Source organism: Pseudorasbora parva, chromosome 14, assembly GCF_024679245.1.
Source record: "Pseudorasbora parva isolate DD20220531a chromosome 14, ASM2467924v1, whole genome shotgun sequence".
NCBI classification, from domain to species: Eukaryota; Metazoa; Chordata; class Actinopteri; order Cypriniformes; family Gobionidae; genus Pseudorasbora; species Pseudorasbora parva.
The window spans coordinates 29,820,705-29,829,803 of record NC_090185.1 but is presented as its reverse complement, the minus strand read 5'-3'; positions in this window follow the sequence as shown (position 1 = coordinate 29,829,803).

Genomic DNA, 9,099 nt, shown 5'->3' with positions numbered 1-9,099 from the left:
CCCATGCAGCAATTTCTGTTACTATACTGGATAAATATCTTTATGTAGACCGGGTCAGATTAAGTGCAGAATTATATTAGTGCTGCAGTCGAATGACTAAATGAACCTTGTGTATACATCCTTTAATATGATCGTAATATGGTGTTGTGAGCTTTAGTGAAAATACACAATTCTGGAGAGACGGTGTTAACATTAAGTGACATGGCATCTGACGCACAGGAGCCAATGGCACATGTCGCGACACACGCAGTGGCACTTCCGGTACTCATTGGCATATGTCAGTGGATAGTGACATGTGTCGCGACACCCGCGGTGGCACTTCCGGTTCTCATTGGCATGTGTCACTGACACTGTCACGAAACGCTGACACTGGCAGTGACACTGACTCGCGGAACATGTCGCTGTATGTGACACTCACTGGCAGATGAGCTGAACAACTATACTCACGTAATTGTGGCACAAAAGCCAAAATAAATATCCTATTTTCGTGACTTTTTTCCCCTCTTAAATAAATGTTAATCTTACTTGTTAAATTTAGTAATATGTGTTAGTTTGTGACAAGCAGTATCTGAGTGGCATGTGCCACTGAATGATTTATGCAATGCCAATATTGGTGCCAATGTTGTTGATCACGCAAACTGCACGTCCTAGAAAACACGTACAAACCATCATAAGTCATTACAAGCATCCGTTACTGTAGTAAAGCTTTAATTTTGCATCATGCTGCACGCTCTCCTCTAGGTGTCAGTATAGCCAGCGCAAAGATACACCATAACTTAAAACAGTTGAGGAACATCAACTGGTGGTGCATTTGACATTTTGTCTGCAAGTTTGATGGTAGCAAAAACAGTATCTGATAGTATCAGAGTATGATATGTTAAGGCAAATTTGTAAATACTTTATCAAATTTATTTTTTGCATACTTAGGCCTACTCAGTCATGGCTTTAATATTTCACAACTAATTTTATGGAATTATGTAATGAGAAATAAACACAACTTTAAAAATGTGAACGCATTCCTTCTGGAGTTCCCTAAACGTCACACCATGGCAGACAGCAGCATGTGTAGGCAACTGGACGTGACACAACCCTATGGACACAATACACAGCGACATGTTCCGTGACAGTGTCAGTGACACATGCCACTATCCACTGACACATGCCACACATTCTAGTGACACATGCCATTATCCACTGATGTTAATGTTAATTAATTAACTTTAATGTTCCTCAACTGTCTTAAGTTATGGTGTATCTTTGCGCTGGCTATACTGACACCTAGAGGAGAGCGTGCAGCATGATGCAAAATTAAAGCTTTACTACAGTAACGGATGCTTGCAATGACTTATGATGGTTTGTACGTGTTTTCTAGGACGTGCAGTTTGCGTGATCAACAACATTGGCACCAATATTGGCATTGCATAAATCATTCAGTGGCACATGCCACTCAGATACTGCTTGTCACAAACTAACACATATTACTAAATTTAACAAGTAATATTAACATTTATTTAAGAGGGGAAAAAAGTCACGAAAATAGGATATTTATTTTGGCTTTTGTGCCACAATTACGTGAGTATAGTTGTTCAGCTCATCTGCCAGTGAGTGTCACATACAGCGACATGTTCCGCGAGTCAGTGTCACTGCCAGTGTCAGCGTTTCGTGACAGTGTCAGTGACACATGCCAATGAGAACCGGAAGTGCCACCGCGGGTGTCGCGACACATGTCACTATCCACTGACATATGCCAATGAGAACCGGAAGTGCCACTGCGTGTGTCGCGACATGTGCCATTGGCTCCTGTGCGTCAGATGCCATGTCACTTAATGTTAATACTGCTACTGCAATTCTGTTTGATTCATAATCGTAACCGAGGGTGCCCTAGCACAGAAAGTCAGATATGAGATGAAACACTATAGTCTATAGTTCTGAAATAGACAGGCACCCAGACATCACAGTAGCTAACGAGACACGGGTAGATTTACTGGAGTGACACAGAACGAAAACACTCGACTACTATACAGTCTGTTTGAGCTGAGCTAGGCTTAACCAGTATTTATATGGAAATAAAGCACACCGACAGGTAAAGCATGGTTCTCGCTGTAAATAAGAAACAAGATTATAGGAACATTTATATTCACCTTTTAGATAATTTAGCCATTACTTATTTTATCCACTTGGGGGAGTATCGCACTAGGTGTGGTACTTCACTGTGAGTTAGTACCCTTTATTGAGGGAACTCGCACTGCGTCGTCGAACGCCCCCAGCGTGAGGCGTCTGAAGCATGAATGGAATCTGTCACCAATTGGATTGGTGCTGCGTCATGACGTAGTATGTGACGGCATATGCGGAAGCTATAAGAGGACGTCGGCACATAGTAGAGATAGCTTTCGCTCTTCAGCGAGGCGCTCTGTGTATGAATTGTTTTTCTATTTGGTGTTGTTTGTCCTAAAGTATCTTGTGATGTTGGCAGGCTCGTGAGCCCATGTCGGTCTCACGTCTGTTGAGGCAGAGCGGCAGATCGGTGGGCTTGCAGATGAACGTCAGCGGGGGCTGAAAAAAAAAAAAAAAAGATAATCTAATCAGATGTTCTCCTTCCCCCGTGTGGAGGCCCACGTTGCGGCTTCTTCCCCCAAGGTGGAGAACCCGATACTCGAACACAGCATTGAGGCTGGTGATTTTAACCCAGAAAACACACTACTTCATTCATAAAATAAGAGCATGCTGGCAGCTCTCTCGAGGGGGGGGGGGGGCTGCCTGTAGCTGGCTGATGTTCTAATTCCTTGTGTGAAAACCCACGCTGTGGCTTTTTCCCCTGGGGTGGAGAATTAGATGCTTGAGCGGTCCGATTCCGAGGAATTAGACGTGCTCAGTATCGAGGTAGCGAAGTAAACGAGAGCTCGCCGCTTCATAATGCAAGACTTAATTTCGCGTTGCCGAGGCAGCGCGTAGATTACAGGTCTGCAATAAGAGTGAACACACGCAATCAGTGTACATGTGATACTGTTTGGCGCAAGGCGTGCAGTCAGCTCCTGAGGGTGCTGGCTGTGTTCATTGAGAAATATGTCCATGCACACAGCCGTGCGCTTTTCGTGTGTTTCTGCCTCGCGCCTGTGGTCTTTCATCTGAAGGGATGAAAGCAACTTAGTAATAGTTCGAATCTCACGTTGGCCGAGGCAGCATGTAGATGTCGACTCCATGGGAATAAATATTAAAATATTATCGTCTGGTGATTATGGCTGCATTTAATTCGGAGGAATTAAAGTGAAATAGTATCTGACTTTTAGGAGTTAGATATATTTATTCAGCCTATCATTCAGACCATGTTCACTATATGGGTGATTTTGGTGGCATTTAATTCTGAGCAATTAAATGGGATTTATCTGACTTTGAGGAGTTAGGTATTTCAGCCTATCATCCAAATTGTGTTCAATTGTATATATATTTATTGCTCCCGGAGAGCGTTCAAGGTCGCCTCCTACATGGAGTTTTCTGGAAGTCGATGCTGCGATCCGCTGTCTACAAAGCTCGGGCCACATCGATTTCCAGCGGACGCATGATGCCCCTGCCGCCTCCAGAAAGACTTGCAGCTGATCAGCAAACGCGTTCACACACCAAAAAGCCCCCCCGGTTAAGCTCTGCCGCGTGGTTGCTTCAGGGGGTCGGGCAGGAGGTTCGGTGGGTACCAGAGACCAGCCTCGAGTGGCTGGTTCCTCTAGTAGAATATCTCGGTGCGTGGTTATGCCTCCCGAATACAGCTACTTGGGTCCTGTGTACCGGGGACGAAGGGTACAGACTGCAGTTCAGTGTTCTACTACTGAGGTTCACCGGTGTTGTCTGGACTGTGGTATGCCCCGTCCAGTGGCCTGCGGGCCAGCCTCCTCTCCTGGGGAGCGATCGAGGTCGCCTCCTCCATGGAGTTCTCTGGTAGTCGATGCTGCCATTCGCCGTCTACGACGCTCGGGCCACATCGACTTCCAGCAAACGCATGCTGCTCCAGCTGCCTCTAGAAAGACCTGCAGCTGGGCAGTGAACGCGTTCGCACTCCGAAATTCCTCCCCTACTAAGCTCTGCCAGGTGGCCGCTTCAGGGATCGGGCAGGAGGCTCGGTGGGTACCAGAGACCAGCATCAGAGGCTGGTTCCCGTAGTAGAGTATCTCGGTGTATGGTTATGCCTCTTGAATATATCTACTTTGGCCCTGTGTACTGTGGGCAAAGGGTACAGACTGCAGTTCAGTGTTCCAATACCGAAGTCATCGGTGTGGTCTGGACTGGGGTGTGCCCAGCCCAGTGGCCTGCTGGGCAGCCCCCTCTCCCGGGGAGCAATCGAGGTCGGCTCCTCTGTGGAGTTTTCTGGAAGTCGATGTTGCGATCCGCCATCTACGACGCTCGGGCCACATCGATTTCCAGCGGACGCATGCTGCTCCAGCTGCCTCTAGAAAGACTTGCAGCTAGGCAGCGAACGCATTTGCACACCGAATATCCTTCCCGACTAAGCTCTGCCGGGAGGCCGCTTCAGAGGGTCGGCCAGGGGGTTCGGTGGGTACCAGAGACCAACCCCGAGAGGTTGGTTCCCCTAGTAGAATATCTCGGCGCATGGTTATGCCTCCTGAATATTTCTGCTTGGGCCCTGTGTGCCGTGGGAAGGGGGTACAGACTGCAGTTCAGAATTCCACCACTGAAATTCTACGGTGTGGTCTGGACCATGGTCCCCCCTGCCCAGAGGCAGGTTATGGAACAAGAAGTACGAAGGAGGCCATAGAATGTATTCCTCCGCCAGATAGGGAGTCAGGCTTTTACAGGCGTTACTTCATTGTTTCCAAGAAGGATGGGGAGGTTGCGTCCTATAATAGATCTGAGGTACTTGTATCGGTCTCTGAGGAGATTCAGGTTCAAGATGCTCACTATTCCAGACATCGTGAGTCAGAGCCAGTTCGAGGACTGGTTCGTCACGATAGATCTAATGGACGCATATTTCCACATCCCCATCCTCCCTGCCCACAGGAAGTTCCTGAGGTTCAATTTTGGGGGCAAAGCATACCAGTATCGGGTTCTTCTTTTTGGCCTAGCTCTTTCCCATCTAAGGTGCTTGGAGCTGAGACTGAACACGAAGAAGAGTGTGTTGACGCCTTCCCAGAGGACCACATTCCTGGGAATCGTGTGGGACTCGACTATGATGCGGGCCCAAATGTACCCCGCTCGAGCCGAGTCCATACGGGTGGAAGTCTCAGCTATAAAGCTAGGCCACAGCCTCAGTGTAAAGCAGTTCCAGGGACTGCTGGGTCTCATGGCAGCAGCGTCCAACGTAATTCTGTTCGGCCTGCTATACATGAGACCCCTCCAGTGGTGGCTGGGAACCATGCTTGGTTCCTGTGTCAGGGGCCAGTGTTGGGAGCATCATGTTGCAGGAAGAGCCTTTCAACAGACACCTCCGTCACTGGTTAGGGCGCAGCCATGGAAGGCCGGTTTGAGAGAGGTCTGTGGGGGCCCCAGCATTATTCTTGGCACATCAATTGCCTAGAAATGCTGGTGGTTTTCAAAGCTCTGAGGAGCTTTCTCCTGGACCTCCACGGCCACCATGTCCTGATACGGTCCAACAATATGTCCATGGTATCGTATCTGAATCATCAGGGGGGTCTGAGGTTGCGCCCACTATGCAAGTTGGCCCACCAGATCCTCCTGTGGTCCCAGGGGAAACTGTCGTCTCTCAGAGCGACGTATGTCCCGGAGGACAAAAACCAGGGAGCAGACGTCCTGTTGAGGCAGGGGCTGAGGCCCGGGGAGTGGCGACTCCACCCTGAGTGCGAGAGGTTTGGCCCAGTGGAAGGGGATCTGTTTGCATCTCGAGAGATGACCCACTGTCCACTGTGGTTCTCCCTCAGGCATCTGGCTCCACTGGGGATGGATGCCATGATGCAGACGTGGTACGCATTCCCCCGATCGTTCTGCTCCTGGGGGTTCTAGAGCGGGCTGCCCGGAGGGCATCAGCTATCTCTTAGTAGCACCCCGGTGGCTGACCCGGGTCTGGTTCTCCGACATTGCGGCCTAGACAGCCTTCCTTGGCAGGTCCCTCTGAGGAGGGATCTGCTGTCTTAGGCAGGGGGTACAATTTTTCACCCCAGGCCGGAACTGTGGGACCTCTGGGTCTGGCCCTTGAGGGGGCTCAGTACCTAGGGGATGGCCTGTCAGCCATTGTCGTTGAGACCATTCTCAGCTCTAGGGCTCCCTCTACGGTTCCTCTGTGGGGCTAGGAGGTTGAGGCCTGCGGCTCATTCCAGGGTCCCAGCCTGGGACCTAGCAGTGGTTCTCGAGGGGGTGGCTGAGGACCCCTTCGAGCCATTGGAGTTGACTGAGGCGAAAAACCTGACTCTTAAGGTGGCCTTTCTCCTCGTCATCACTTCTCTGAGGAGAGTGGGGGACCTCCAGGCCTTGGCGGTTTCGCCAACTTGCTTGGAGTTTGACCCTGGCGGGATGAAGGCCATCTTACATGAAGGCCATCTTACATCATACAACAAGGCAATCAGTTAGGGAAGGTGTGGATACAGGTAACACACAGTTCTTACCGTAGACGCGAGCACCCACTCCGCTGACAGCACTTTAGTTAGCACTGGGTGAAGTATCTTTATGCAAAATACCTTTTCTAACTTTATAATAAACAAGAGACCACCCAAAGAGAGAATATGCCTGGACTAAGGATCTTTTGGCTAACTGGTGTCAGTGCATAGCATATGTAATTTATATTTAGCAATTTCAATACTGAAGCAAATCGCGATTCCAGCCTAACTTCTGTTAATCGTGAAGCCCCGATTAATAATGGTCTGGGTGCAAAACCCCATAAGGGTTTTCTTTTTTTTTTTTCTTCTTTTTTTTCTTGTATTTGTGGGAAGATTGATAGAGGTTAAAATGCCATTCTGTTCTGCTTTAAAATTAGAAGCAGACTAGACCAGGGATTATAAGCAAAGTGTGCAAATCTATATGCCTTTATTCACATGAAAAATCTTGGCACAACGCTATATTGTGTTTAGATGCAATAATTAAACGAGATCTATATCAATAAATGAACTATTTAATTGATTTCCGGACATCTTAATACAATTGTTTCTACAATTGTTATTGTACATATGTTGCATCTGATATGACATTGTATCAGCAGTGCTACCCCCCTTAATACGCCATATAGTGCATATCATGTGCACGCGAAAAACTGTGTACCATATGCACGCCAAAGCTCATTTTGACGTATGCGTGCATATGATATGCAATTTATGTCCCACCCACTTTTTAAAACAAAGTTATGCCACTGCATAGGAGTCTTCCAGGTAGAACTACACTAGAGCTTCCATTTCTAGTAATTCACAAGTTGTGAGTACCTCTGCGCACATGAATCTAACAGTTTGACGATTAATCTAATCACTTTAAACTTTTTTGTCATAATTAGATAATTTCAACTTTATTTTCATAATTCTGACCTTATATCCCATAATTTACATTTTATGTCAGAATTTTGACTTTTTAATCTCATTAAATCTCTCTAAGATCTTCCCAAAAAAATGTTTCCCCTTATGTGCATGAGTGGGCGTACATACTGATCCCATGGTTACAGTTGATCGATTTATCAATGCCAGTGTCACTAACAACATTAAACTCTCCCACTCAAATAAAACGAAAATATAAAATAACGAAATACTTATTGTTCGATGCTTATATTCTGCTGTTGTTTTGAGTGTTACCAACATAAACACTGTTTTGTGAACCTTGGCTGCTTTTCTCAAAAGCATTATAAACCTAAGCAGATCACAGAACCACAGAACTCCATCAATGATTGCGACGATAAACTCACTCACTCAATATACCCGTTTTTTTTTTTTCTATGTTCTTCAACCAAATCCTTTACACACTTTTCAGCTTATTTCTTACTTTTTCTATCTGAAGCTGTGGCAGAAAAATGGAAGCACAAACCTCCTCCTCTGACTCAATATTTAGCGTTCAAACTTAGAGTTAAAACTCATGAAGTTGCTGCCGGTACACCAAGCTATTAAATGCTTTATCATTATTATCAGCTTACACATTATGATTCATGGTGTGTTCAACCCATGAATGCCTGAACCCATGTTGTGTCTCCCTACACTATAGATGCTTGAGGACTTTTTCTTTTTATAATGAAACCTACACCTATAAATAACAAAAATAAAGGTAATACGAGGTAAATGCAGATCAAAATGTGATTGTCTACACACTGTCTGGTTCTGTTTCTCCTTGGTTTTCTTGTTCAGTGGATATGGTTCCTTTTTCTGTTGATTCTGCAAAAAGTTTAACAGAAAAAAAATTGCCTCACTGTGAGAGGGGGGTTAATGGTATTTCATACAGGCGGTTATTGAAACTGCATCAATGTCTGTGTTTTGTTGGCAATTGGCGTGCAAGTGCATATAATGTAAACAACACAAAGGTATAGTGAATCAAAAGTTAACCAGGAATAATGTTATGGTGTGTGTGTGTGTGTGTGTGTGTGTGTGTGTGTGTGTGTGTGTGTGTGTGTGTGTGTGTGTGTGTGTGTGTGTGTGTGTGTGTGTGTGTGTGTGTGTGTGTGTGTGTGTGTGTTCTCACGGGTTTGGAACGACATGAGGGTGAGTAAGTAATAGCATGATTTTCATTTTTGGGTGAACTAACCCTTTAAGGAACCATATAAATGTAACCATATAAATAAATGTATTTGGTTTAATATTTTGTTATATAATGTCATTTTCAAGTGTGGCTAAATATTTATCCAAGTACTTTTTAGCATGACTGTAACTGAATACAGTATTTCAAAGAATTGGTTGAGGTGTTTATCTACTGGTTATCCAGTAGAGGGCGCCACACAACTGTGAGAAAAACACTAGACAACTCCTTCCTCTTCACTGTATTTCTATATCTTTTCTAGTTTTGAACATAACCTGCAATATATTTTGTTATATTTATACTTAAAGGTCCTGTTCTTTGCGATTCCATCTTTCAAACTTTAGTTAGCGTGAAATGTTGCTGTTAGAGCATAAATAATACCTGTCAAATTATAAAGCTCAAAGTTCAATGCCAAGCGAGATATTTTATTTAACAGAAGTT